The sequence below is a fragment of the Strix uralensis genome, chromosome 1 (genome assembly GCF_047716275.1).
Source record: "Strix uralensis isolate ZFMK-TIS-50842 chromosome 1, bStrUra1, whole genome shotgun sequence".
Classification (NCBI taxonomy): Eukaryota; Metazoa; Chordata; class Aves; order Strigiformes; family Strigidae; genus Strix; species Strix uralensis.
This window is the reverse complement of record NC_133972.1, coordinates 127,798,111-127,812,089: the sequence shown is the minus strand read 5'-3', so window position 1 is coordinate 127,812,089 and position 13,979 is coordinate 127,798,111. Positions and strand designations below refer to the sequence as shown.

At 37.7% G+C, this 13,979-nt stretch overlaps 1 protein-coding gene across 5 annotated transcripts in view; it reads left to right on the top strand.

The window, feature by feature from the left end:
* NOL4 (nucleolar protein 4) overlaps positions 1 to 13,979 on the top strand; it is a 200,992-nt gene that overhangs the window by 94,975 nt on the left and 92,038 nt on the right. The window lies entirely within an intron of this gene.

Genomic DNA, 13,979 nt, shown 5'->3' with positions numbered 1-13,979 from the left:
AAATATAGATTCAAAGCCTCAGTTCCCTGGAAACTAGGTGATAAAATTTTAAAACATCATCGTGAGATGAGCACCTAGAAACCTGAAGCATGTCTCATTCGGTGCATAAAGCTGAACAAGTGACGATGAGCATGCCTTACAAATTGTGTATGCACTGTGCGGCGTGCTTAAGAATTCCTGTGTGCTGAAAAATAAGCGGGAAAGCGTGAGGAAACCGATCTGTGTGTGCTGCAAACTCAACTGCAAAAGTGCTGAACTATCAAATTAAGCGTGAAAATTTACAACTCCTGATTCAACCTTGTTTTTTCTTCATATTAAAACCCAAACAGAGAAAACATGAGCTTTTTAAAGGTATAGTCATAATACAAGCTTTTCTTTGAGGAAAACTCATTTTAATGTAGCTAAATTAAGGTGGTATGTGACATGATGCAGAGTGTGAAATGTGTGTTTGTTTTCTTGCTAGTAAACAGAGGGTATTCTAGCTATTCCGTTTCTGGTTATTTTAATGCTCTGGCTTTCTTTGATATGGTCCTGTATTTCACTTTAATAGATGCTGAAGACTCCCAGCTTTAAACTAGACTGTTTGCAGTAAGATTTTAACTGTCTGCTTTTTATTACTTCAGCTTTTCCTAAACTTGTTTTTTTTCAGCAGAGTTTATATGTTCAGCCTGTGTATTTTTACATTTTTAGTATGCATGCTTTTTGTTGTTTTTAATCAAAAAATAACTTTATCATTATTTAATGTTTATTTAATATATAAGTATACTCTAACTTAGATCTATTATGCATATATGTGTTTTACATGTATAAAATGTATGTGTGCTTGTGTGTTTCTGCAATACACACATACATATACATGTGCATATGCAGACAAATGAGGTCTTTGTTTTAATGAGGCCCATTAGTGATTCATGATAATATAACACAGAAGAAGTAAAAGACCTGTTTTCACCTTGAAGGATAGATATTTTTCTCCTATCTAAAATGTTTATTGTTGCGAAAAACTAATAAACACACTCAGTCTGCTTAAAGAAACAGCATACACTGTATTTCTGTGTGTGTCTGTAGAGTAAAAGGGGAAAGCATCTTGACTGATATGATGAAAGAGCACTATGTTGCCTTTCCAGAGACCTGGGTCCATGGAATAGATAGTGAAGGGACAGTTGTTTCTTTCTCCTCCCTCCCAGGGCAGCTCAGAAAGAGTCACAGAAAGAGTAAGCTCCAGATTGGTTAGTATAAGAGTGGTCTTCCCTGAAAACTTCCTTTTTTTTGGCTGGTTTACCAAATAGTAAGAGCATTGATAATCAAAGACAATGTCTGTCTTCTTTGTGGTTAAAAAACTCAGTAGCCAGCGTACATCTATTATATGGAGGAATATAGAAATAAACACAAAAAGTATGGAAGTTTTAAGCCATTATTTAGGCTGGCCCTTGACTCTGTGGTAGATGTATGGGTGATAAGGAATCCACACAGTGCCAAGCGAAGCGGAGATCAGGCTAAGAGAAAATTCATCAAATAAATGTTTTTCATTAGAAAGAGTGGTAAGAAATTATTGTCTGCTATCCATCAAATTAAATTACTGATTAAAAAGTCCCTTCTGTGATAAAATAACACAAGGTTAACATTTGTCAGAGAATTCATTGTATATTTTCACGACCTTTGTGTTTTAGAGTGACACCTTTTAACATAGCTGTTTACACCTTTTAAACAATTTTAAATGGTTAACTGCACAAATTTTCTGCCTTGTGTGTCCTTTTATTAAATTAATTAAGCAACAAGTTGGATTTTTTTTATCTCAAGGTCATTATTTGTTTTCCTTTTTTTCTCCAGCATTTAACATGTGTACGGAATAATGTTGGCTGGTCAAACATTGTCTCAGCTTTTTTTGTTTTCTGCAAAATGTGTGATTTTAGGAAGTTGGTCCAAGTTTTATTAGGACTGAGTTTTCACAAACAGACTAGAATTCCTTATCTGCATTTCCAGACAACTTTAAGCAGCAACTGTAAACGGGACTAACTGCATGTGAGGAAATGCACTGAGGTTCAAAGCATGCACCCAAACCCATAACCTGAGTTGCATTCTCTTCTGAGAAAAGGATGTGAACACTCCTTGTAGCAGTGGGACTGTATTACACATGAGCAGGTACAATTGGTAGAGACTGCTCACGCTCAGGAATCCAGGCCTCCAAACTTGAGGGAGCTCCTGTATAAACTCTGTTTTGATTAAATAAAATTCATTTCCTTGTGTTACCAGAAACTGAAAATCAGATGTGACTCTGTTTGCTGTATACAAAAAAGTCAGAGTTCCTAAACTCTTTAAAATAATAGACGTGGCATGTTCTGCCAGAGTTTCTCTACGGCACTCTCCTGTTGTGAGAACTGTTGGCTTCCCCACAGCAGTGGGTCACTCCTCTGCCCAGGCTTTTCTCCATTCCGCTTCTGCCTGGCATCCCCACTCCCTACGGGTATTGCCCTCTTCCTGAACTGCCTTCTCCCTGTGCCACTGTGTCCTAGTGTTCAGGCTGCCTGCTGGCTAGATGTTGAACTGGCTAAGATAATGCTTTTTGATGTGTCTTTTCCATACATAAAAGTTAATAGAATGATTCAATATATATACTGATTCACCAGATCAAGGTTTTGAATTATGACACCAATCAGAAAAATATTGCTAAGTGTGTTGCTCTCTTTCCTTGAAACATTTCTCACTATTGCAAAAATAACCCCCAAAACTTGTACAGCACAGCTTCTGCCTACAACCTCCATTTGGAATTCATGACTAACAATTTGTCCCTCTTTCATTGAGAAACTAATTCAGGGAAAAATAGGTAAGATGTTCAGCACTTCCTGGGTGGTACGCTGTACCTCACAGAACCTGGCCGTCTTTAAACATCCACAAATCTGATAAAATCACAAACTCTATTCTGTCCCAGCAGGGATCTTGCTGCTGGTATTCTCATTAAATCAATAACAGAAATCACAAATTTACACTATATACAAACTTTACACACAATGTATGTATCTCTCCGTATCAGAAATTTATCTTTCACATTTTAGTAAGAAAACAATAATAGTGATGATATTGTTTCTTAGTTTGAAGACATTTTGTTTCCTGAGGCATCTCTGCCTCTTTAATTCCTTTAAAATGTAAGTATATTTGTCATGTTTCCAAAGAGACTATAAATGGTCAATTCGAAGGTAGCAGAAGTGGCCATCAATGAAAGAAGTGTATCTTCAGTTGAAACAGGAAGTTTAAATCTATTGAGATTTTGTTTGGCTTTAAACATAAGCTCAAATATTTTGATTAATATTTGTATTATTCTTTTGTTTAAACAAATCTGCAAGGATTTGAAAAATATCTTTTGAGTTGACAGTTTGCCCTAATTTGAAACAGTAATAGCCAGCCACTTGGGAATATTTTTATTTTAAACCTCCTTTATCTTCTGTTTCTCCTCAAAAGTAAAACTCTGAAGCCACTAATTGTATGTAAATTGCATGAATTTAATGGACTAAATTATTTCCCAGGCTGCACACACCGGCTTCTGTTGGCTCTAGTGAGATTAAGATCATATGTATCCGAAAGGTAGATTTCAGCCCTGTGTATGATGTTCTTCTGGCCAACTTTGTAGCACTTAATTTAAAAGTGCTTTCTCAGTGCTGTTCTGCTGGCTTTGTGACTTTCTGTGTAAGAAGTTCTTTATATTAGCTGAAGAGCTAAACAAACCATCAGTGTTAATTTTTAGCAGGGCCAAATACAAAAGGAGAGAAAAGTAGATTTCCTGGGGAAGTTCTCTGTTTCTAGTGGTAGTTGAGATACTGTGTGCTGCCTGGCTCACAGCCCTAGTACTAAAAGGAGAGGAATTGTTCTTGTTTTTAGTTTTGTATGCTGTTAGCCATAGCAAACTGAATTTTTTAGTCTTCTCCAGAGGTCATTTGTGAGGCCATGACAGGAGGTGGCTGCAAGGAGCATGAGGGGCATCCATGCATCCTCGAGGGCAATGCTGAGTTTTATTTTAGATTCTGAATATCAAAATACCAAATGTTAATAATATTAATAATATCAAAATTGCAATTGCAGTAGAAAGTTATAAACAGGAACCCAGGGTTTCTGTCATTCTCTTGCCAGAATAGTCCACCTGGAGTTTTACAGGGGATAGGAGAATGAATGTGAGCTCAAGATCTGAGTGATCAATCTTTTCACATGTAGTGAATTTTAATTTCTCATTGCAAATTTATTCTTGACAATAGATTGGTCAATTATCCTGGTGTGGACCCCTTTAATGGTCTGTCTCTAGGTGGGTAATCAGTCATTTTGAGTTTGTCATTTCTCTAGTCATTATGGTTGAAATTGTTTTCTGAAACATGCTGAGGAGAAGACTACTGCATGTGTGGGTTGATGGCAACAACAGCAGCAATCCTGATTGCATCTGTGATTTGTGAATGCTTTCAGCCAGCAGCAAACCAAATGGGATCTGATGAAAACTATGTTTTGGATATTCAAGTCCTATGACAAGAGTGCCATGATATTCACTAATGTCCTTCCATTCTGCTCTTTGCCACTACATAAACTACTGAAGATTGTTTTTAATGGCTCATATTGTGGTTACCACATGATAGAAATTGCATTAACAGTACCAGTCTTTTTACTGTCTGCAAATGTGCTGTCAGCGAAGTCCACTTCTGATACAAAAGTTCAGCCTCTACTCCCTGTATTTTATCTTAATTTTCTGCAGCAGCAGCTGTGGTGTTGAGTTTGGTGGGGACGTGTAGTGTAGGAAACTCCTGGAACTGCAGTTTTCAGTGCTGAAGTTAAAAAAGAAATGCATTTTGGGAAAACAGACTGCTTGAGAATTGTGGGATATCTACCTAAAAGGGACTCCACATCAGTGATTTTCACCACATTTGTTAATTGCCATTTCTTGGAGATATTTTAAACTAGAGTTGTCTCAGGTGTTCTTCAACAGAACAAGATAATGTTGAAATTAAAGCAGTTCTGACAAAATTTCAATCTTCAAAGACTTGTCAAGTTCAACCCGAAAGATTTTGAACCAAAAGTCTAAAAGCCTCATAGAATGTTTTTCCTAGGGTTGAGAGATGCATGTTCAAACCTCTGATCTGAATCAAGTAGTGCAGTGACTTGAATTTAGATATTTTCTGCATCATTGGTAACTGCTCCATCTTAATCTAGATGTTTTATTCTCTTCTTTGCTCTGCTGATAATGTGTACACAACACGGGAGAGAGGCACTGACTCTGTATTCCACTGTTCTGGGACTTCAGCTAACATTGGAGAGACAGGATCAGGAACTTGAAAAGCTGTATTTATCTTTGTGCAAAGATACTCTGTGCAAAGAGTAGTGCCAAGGATATATCTGAAATATTACAAACTTCTCCAAAGAGGAAGATGATATCCTTAGACTGCCTTCTAAATGGTTCTCTATTGGAGCTGCTATATTTGACACAGGGTAATAAAGAGAGGGCCTTTCTTTGAGAAAGACTGTCCTTTGAGTCCTCCAAAATGTTTTTGTTCATGTGTTGGAGAATTGAAGATTTCTTTGCTTAGACAGCTGAAATTTCTTTAAGTACCCAAACTGACATATATAGTATGATCGGTCAGTTTGTGTCAACATTTTTCTGTATTTTGGAGCCTGTCACACTCATTTAATCAAGGGTAGTAAAATTATGCTTTCCCCAGATTGTTTTGTAATTTTTGGACCAATCCAATATCTAGTTCTGAATTTTCTTTTGATTCCTGTATGAAGAATAAGGAACAGTCTCCAAAGCTGTTGTATGTGGAGAACCTCTAGGTGCCATCAGCAACAAACTTTCCCACCCAAATTTGTGTTTGAGGTGAAATTAATAGATTTGATCGCAGTGTGTTTACCATTGCCAGCTTTCCCTTAGGTTATTCTTTTGTTGTTGTTGCATTGGTTGTATTATTTCTTTTGATGGCAGTTATTTGCAATTGCAGAAAAGGAAAAATCTGCTGGTGTTCTGTGAAAGAGGACACACTAGGCGTTTCATGCTGTTGAGTGTTGGTATTATTGTTTGATTTTACACTGGATATAAAAGATAACAGCCCAGCAAGATTGTAATAGTTATAAATAACATTCTATTCATGACCAAGATTGATACCATGTGTTTCCTTTTGCAGCATGCATAAATTTTCCAGTTGATCCAATAGTAACAACTTTCCACCCAAAAGTAATAAGCTTATTCTATTCTCAAACCCATCTTCAGATCTACGTTCTGGTTCTAAAAATTTTAAGCTAGCTTCTGGAAAACACAGTTCCTTCATTGTTCATCATTGTTATTTAGGAAGGAAGCTGATCAGTTTATGAAGGTGATGATAAGAATTGCAAAGCAATGACCTGGGATTTGAAAGAACTTCACAGGATTCTGTTGTTTTGATGGACGTTTACAGTTTATTTAAGCAGGAGAAACACTATCAGCAAGTGTTGCTCATTCTCTTCATTGTTTTTTTCAAACACTCTATGTTTTCTAACTTCTCTGGAAGCTAGGGAATAGGTTTGCCATACAGCTGTTTGTCGTACAGCTGTTTCTATTTCTAATGTGCATTTCAGTTAGATTAAAGTAGCTATACAATGATGATCCCTTCAAAATATAAAGTGTATCATGGACCAAATAATCTCATTTACAGATTTTAAAGGGAAAACAAATTATATAGCAGATTTTGTAATATCATTGTCCTTTGTTATTTAAAATAACACCAAGCACTTCTGTGAGTGCTCTTGCTCTGGGTTCCCCCTTCCTCCCCTAGCTAGTTCTGCAACAGAGAACATCATCTGTGGGCAGGATGCTTTGTTTACTGGGAGCAGCCTGCTGATTTCCACACACAGATTTGTTGGGACAGCTCAGCAAATGGTCATTTCTCACAATTTTATACTGCCCTTCATTCTCAGCCAATCTCATACGATAAGGAGGCCAAGTAGGTATTATGGTTGGACTCTTTGGTATGGTTTTATTCTTTCCCTTTCTAGTCCTCTGACCTTTAACAACAATCTGTACATAAATAGTTGTTGGAATTTTAGTGAGAATAGAACTGATTCACTGTGATTAGAACATTCTTAAATTTTGTTAGTAATGGTACCTCAATACTGTAAAGCACAGAAGCATGTGCTGCAAATACTCTGTGTGGACTGTCCCATGGCTGGATCCTGCTGGGCTACCTGTAGCCTTTAGTGAATTAGAAACATGGACCAGTTATTTCACTTCTTAAGAAATCTTTCCAGTCCGCAGAGAACTGCAAAACAGTTCATGGATTCTCTCTGAAGGGTGGTATTCTGTTCTACTTTCTGGCCTTGTTGAGTAATCTGGTTTTGAGAATAGCTCCCAGTGATGTTTCAGCAAGGGCAAACTGACTGCCTTTAATGAAAAGAAAATTTTTGGAAGTTACTAAAATAGTATTACATCCAAGAACCTGTAGTTCTGTTTTTGTTGGCATTAGCTTCTCAGAAAGGAACTGTAAAATGATAGTCTTCATGCAAAAGTTTTCAAGCACAAAGTTTTAAAGTTTTCCCATCTTTCATTTACACTTTTGTTTAATGTACCCTCTCATACTTGCTCTGTTCCCCACCCAAGTACAGTTTACTGCATTGCAGTGGCAGGGAAAGTTCGAAAGAAGTGATGCATCGCTTAGTCAGGTGGCTCGACAGTGAAAATTTCAAGTCCACAGCTCTGGTGAGGAATAGCAGTGGATATGCCAGAACTATCTATCAGATCCTTTGGGCTTTGTGAAGTTTCTGGGCATTGAATCATAGTTACTTGGTTTGCCAGAGATATTGTGCTGACAGACCATCTAGCAAAATCATTCTTTTTTGTCTTCAAATACCTCTTATTCTAGTCCATTTTTAGATGATGTGTGACCAAATGCTCAGCTATATTTTGGGAATTGTAAAAAAATTTATTGACTGTGATGTCTGTGCTGAAAATAATTTCTGAAAATGAAAGAGCGTGTTTTATTTTTGCTGGAAATAATTTCTGAAAGGGAAAGAGTGTGTTTTAATTTTGCCACTCAGATTGGAAGTCAACATGTCTATCTGTAGTGTTATGAGGCAGTTGGGATTTAAGAGTGGTGACTTTAATGAAGGTGGAAGAGACCTTGCTTTAGTATTAATACCTCATGGGAAGCCTGATGTTTTCTGCCTGGTATCACCCAGTTGGTGGCAAAGACCTCAAATCATGGATGTTTGCAAATCTGCCATTTTTCAACCAAAGTTGTATTACATGACTTGCAATTCTGCTGTCCTGGGCCATGTGATTTTTTTAGTAGGAAAAAAATATTAATTGTTGTAATCTTCCAAGCTGATTCTAATGCCTTGTGTATGATAATGCTTGTACATCTTTCATGGCAGTTTTGGCATTCACTACGTAAGAGAGATTTTTCAGGCTGATCAATGGGAGGCCAATCATCAGCACTGCTTATTTTCTCCCTTTTGTTTGATGCTTTTTATTGTAATCAGCATGCGAGAAAGACTCCCAATATGCTTATGTCCTTTACTTCTGTGGCAATATTTTTGTGTTCCTTAACATTGATGACTGTTGTCACCTTTTTCATTCTTTTGCTGGTGTTTGGGCTGGTGCTTAGCCTTTGTAGATGCTGAATATTTTTAACTTTTACTTGATACAGTGAAAAATAAAATTAGGAAAGCATAATGGATGTAACATTCAAAAATGATTGCTTGCCAGATGGAGAAAGAACATCAAGTTTGTTATCAAGTGTTTCCCTGTGTGGCCAGAATACTGTTTTCACTCAAGCAGTGAGGAGACCACCTCCTGTAATTACCCAAGGCATGCTCAAATCAGGAAACAATAATGTACATGCTGCCATGGACATCCATAAGTATTTTAAAGAGACAGAATAAAAAGCAAACTGAACTGAAAAGGGACACGTAATTTATATCCCTCAAACATGCTTATTTGCTCAAGTTTGTAATAGCAGCTTTCCAAGCTCTGGAATTCTTCATCAAATTTCTAAATTTACAGTTTATCTGTAACAGAATCCTACACTCAACTCACTGAGACTCTGTCTCAGCAAAAACGTTAATTACATCACAGTCATTAAATAAGGAAACAGCAACCCTAATGGAGTCCTGAACTTAAATATTTAGTGTTCTGACTTCTCATATTCTCTAACATCCACTTTCCTAATGTATCAAGGAAGTTTTAGTTCACATTGGTAATGCTAGAACTGCAATGAAGTACAAAGGCTGTAAGTTCCTATTTCATATTCCATGTACTTTTATTCTTGTTCTTCCCAATTCCATGTTTATTACCTATTCTTAAACTGAATTTCAGTATGTGAATAGTAGAGGCACTTATTTTACTCTCTGTTGAGTTACAAAATTTTCCTAAAAGCCAATATGTTAATATGAGTGGAGAGAACTGATTGGAAAGGATGTGACAGAACTGTTCTAGAGTGAAAACCAAGTCTTTTGCAAAAAACAGTTGATTTATCAAATGAAAGAGAAAAAATTCATGAAAATGCTAGGAAGTGTTTTCACTTCTAGTTATAAAGCATTTTTCATGTCCTAGCTTTTAGTGTGCAGTTGTAAATAACAATAAAATGGCTTTAATTTACTTGATACAAGCCTATACTTCTCTGTGTGAAAAAATTCAAAAGATTAGATTGTCATTTTGAAATCCTGAACTATAGAGCTACAAACCTGATGATGAAAGGTCTAATGAGTCTGAACTATTTGTAGAAATATTGTTACTGAGAGTTATGCTGTCAACTCAATTAAACTATTTTCGTTATTATAGAGGTACCCAAAATATTGGGCTGACAGAGCATTTTGAACTTAGTTACTGTTTGTTTTATGCACCTAAATAGCACCTTTAAAGCCACTGAGACTATACATTACAAATATAAAATAAAGAATGCTTGCAAGTCTTCTTCAGAATAGTTCTAAAATAAAACTTAAAATATAGTAACAGAACTCTTGAGCTTGCTACATTTGAGCATATATTTGAGATGCTCAAATCATTTGAGATATCTTCGCAATTCTCTTTTTATTTGTTGGGTATCTAAGATTTTTTCTTATTTCTACTTGGTTGTAGACTTCTAGTGATAGGCAAAATATTAACAGACATGATTTTTTTCATGTTTCAGGGGGAAACTTCTGCTTGGCTTTCTGCTAGGAATATAGCAGACAGGCAAATCAATCCATTTGTACTGTAAAGTTTGGGAGCTTAAGTCAGAGTTTGGGTTAAATGTTGCTAAGGACATATGAAGCTCAAAGCAGTCATTTCTGTTTGCTCTTAAGGCTTCTCCCCCCTTTCTCTCCCAGTTTTACTGATGAAGTGGGTATAATGAGCCTTTCTATAGCCTCTCTACCTTTATGGAAGAGCAGGCAGCAGTTTGCTGAGGGACTGTCAAACAATCATTTGTCTTGCTTGTGCTCAGGGCTTCACCCTTCCAGAAGGAAGTGCAGACTGATATCACTGTGTGAACCCACTCAACACACTAAAGCTGGTAGACTAAATTTTAGTCTTTAAAGGGCTTTATTGAAAATGCCAGTATTTGGGGCATCCAGTCTGCAGAGAATTTTCTCTCCTGACTCCAACTTGATCTTTTCTCTTTAGTTTTGTCTTCTGGCAGATCCTGATGAAGTAAAATATGACATCACACACATGTACTAGGTCCAAGTGGAAGATAAGTTTAACATAATTCCTTTCAGCCCCATTTGGGTAGATGTTTAGACACAAAACATGCACCGTACATGTTAATCTTTTGTCTGTTGCTGGCACAGCACCAGATTCTTCTTGTTGCCACGAGTGGCGGCAGCTGCTGCTGCCCTCAGCAGCCTTTAGCCAGAGCAGCATAAGCCTCTTCCATGCTGGGCAAGAAAGAGGAGAGGGTAAGATCTCCTAAGATACCTCTTTTTACTTTAAGGAGAAGGCTTCATATTCCTCCTTCTTTTCTTAATATGTTGCAGTCTCAAACGTCTTTGTTGCTTGATATGTTCTGTGCATGGTTGGACTTTTAGTAAATCTTAAAAGTCAGAGTTAGTCTGTCCTGAGCCTTGCTTGCCTGCCTGTCTCCCAGCCTTCCTCAGTTCATAGCTTCATATCAATAAACTGCTCTGAAGTCTGGAGTACTGATTGGGATGAGTGTAGGGCAACACCTCAGGCTTCACTCATATGTTATCAGGCTGAGAACTTGACCCTGCAGTGCTTGTCCAGAGATGGAGCTTTAATCCACATTCTCAATGCCAGATGACATTTTGCCTGTCAAATGTGAGCCTAAAAGCAGCATAAAAAGTTTTAGAATTATTGCAGGTTTTCTGTATTAAGAACTGCTTGATAGACCCTTTGCCACAAAAAGCACCCTAGAGGTTTCTCCAGAGTAAAGGGAAAACCAGAGATTTTTCTCCCAGAGGCAGTGAGAGCTATGTCTTTTGAAGTGGAAATACCAAAGCACAAGTACAAACTAGATGCATAGTGATAATAAGCCTACTGTGCACCCAGTGAGCTATTCAATTGGTTATTTACATGTGCAGTACCCTCTTAGTAGCCATTCTGCTTCATCTCCTTGTTGTGTATATGCAGGGACAGTAGCTCTGCAGGCAAAGTAAACATGCAGTCAGTCATGAAGCTTTATAAATGAGCCCTTCTATAACACTGTGACTGACAGGGCAGTATCATTCTGGTAGTTGCTGATGTCATGGAGTGGTAGTTGTTCACTGTCCTGTTATTTAATGTTATAGTTGAATAAAATATCTGCCTGTTTTGTGCCTCCAACAAGAAAAGACATTTATCCATGGAAAAATTGTGAATTACTGGGGGGTTTGTTTAATAGTTAAATAAGATTTATAGCCTGGCTAATGCTGATTCCACTGTGTATGTGCATGTGTATATTAAATTTACTATACTCTTGTTGACAATGCTAAGGATTAGTTTTGTAGTTTGCTTTGTTCTTTTTTCTTTTCATAAATGCACACAGAGTGATTTTTCAGAGTAGCTCCTGACCTGTTCCTCCATCACTGAAAACAACAGTGAAGGATTCATTGACTGGCATCGCACTGAAACTGATGGACATTCCAGGTTCAAATTTCAAGGCAGTGAGTTCCATAGCTGAATTCACAGAAGCCAACCACATCAGGAAAGCTACATGTATCAAAAGGAGAAAAAAAATTGTTAACATTAGTGAGGTTAGCTGAAGAGGACAATACATATTCTTGTAATGGAGCAAATGCAGTCTCACTGTGAATGAAGTGACCGAGCTCTGTGCACATCGCCCTGCTCTGTCCTCTTGAAAGACTCTTGCCCACCTCTTAATTCCTGTTCCTTGTTTCCTTGACACACTGCTGACATTTTAGTGGAAACAGAAATAGTGACAGCAACTTTTTTGAGGCACAGAGAAAGGTGTTTGAGTTTTACACAGGTTCAAAGAGAGACTGGATATTTGCATGGAGAAGAAATCTGCTGAGTGTCAGTATGTTACTAGAAACGACATCTGGCTCAGAAATACCTTGAGCTGAAAATTATTAAGGGCTCAGCAAGACACAGGGGGAAGAATTGTATATGCTTGCCTTATTCTCTTTCCTAAACATCACCTAATAGCCAGTGCTGGAGATAAGATGTTGGACTAAATGGATTTTTGATCTGACCAACTATGGCCATTCTTATGCTTCATGAAATGGGGAATAATAGAGGGTCTGAAATCACCTTTGTACCTCCATTAATTCAACCCCTGTTCCTTATCATAATATGAAAGGGAATGGAGAAGATGAATAGATATAGTTGATTTTGACTGGCTTTTAAGTTATGTATTGAACTTGTGCTTGAAACATGACTTGTGACGTAAATGAAGCATAACCGAATACATAACTGTGACAAATTGGTATTAAACAGTCCTTGTGAAAAATGGTGGGAGTGAAATGTGACCTCGCCTTTTTATCAGTTCATTTAGAAAAGTCTCTATAATTGTTTCATACTACAGAAGTTTCCGTGAGTCAGTGCTTTACACCAGCTTTTGTCTGATTCATGGTGTTCCTCTCCCAAAACTGCCTACTGTCAGTTGCCACCAGTAGAGCATTTTTTTTGATAGCTCTTGTTAGGAAGGTTTGCTAGCATTCTTTGGGTTTGTGGAATTACAGAAGGAATGTAATTAACTTAGTTTTAAATGTTTGCTTATGTAGCGTATTATCTTCATTAAAGTTGTATTTTAACAAAGGAAAAATAAAACATGCAATATTGAAGCCAAAGATTAAAGGGAATGGCATAGTAACTCAAAACTGGTCTGGAGTCTGTCACTCGGAGTCTGCAGTACAATCTCTTGCAAGTTATTCTGTTCAAATTAATCAGATTGCTAAGGTGGTATTTAGCAAGACCTGGGCTGGTGGTATCCGGCCCAAAACTGATTAAAGGAACCTTCATCATACAGGGCTTTGGTAGACAGTCTTTAAGAGTGGGTTTTATGACAGCCTGCACTTGCACAGCCAGCAGCTTCAGTCTCACTCATCCCACTCAGCTCATTCACATCCAATCTCCTCCTTTTGGAAAGAAGTTACCCACCTTACAGTAACTGCTGCTCTCAGAGATGCACTGTCGACAGGCAGCCCACTCAAAGTGTTCATTTAACCTGTGTGCATGCTCCCTTGGAGTCTGCAGGAGTCAGTGTCTGCTTGGGCTGCGTATGTGGCCCTCTCTCATCCTCACGCCTTAGAGCAGAATGAACAAAGTGGCCCCAACATTGCTTTGTTCATTTGCTGTGACTAGTCAGACTCATTATCACCAGGCATGGTTTTGGCTTGTGGGACACCCTCCTGTAGTCAGAATGTCTCAAAAGCATCAAAGGTGCTGTAAGGTTAATTGCTTTTCCATCGTTTTTTGTCTACTTCCTAAGCAGGCTATCTGCCTTGCTTCATGGCAAAAAAGGGAGCTGTGTTAGAGCTGCTTTGGTATCACGGGGCTCTTGCTTCATTCTTAGTGTTAATGAGAAGGTTCCTTATCTCCCTGA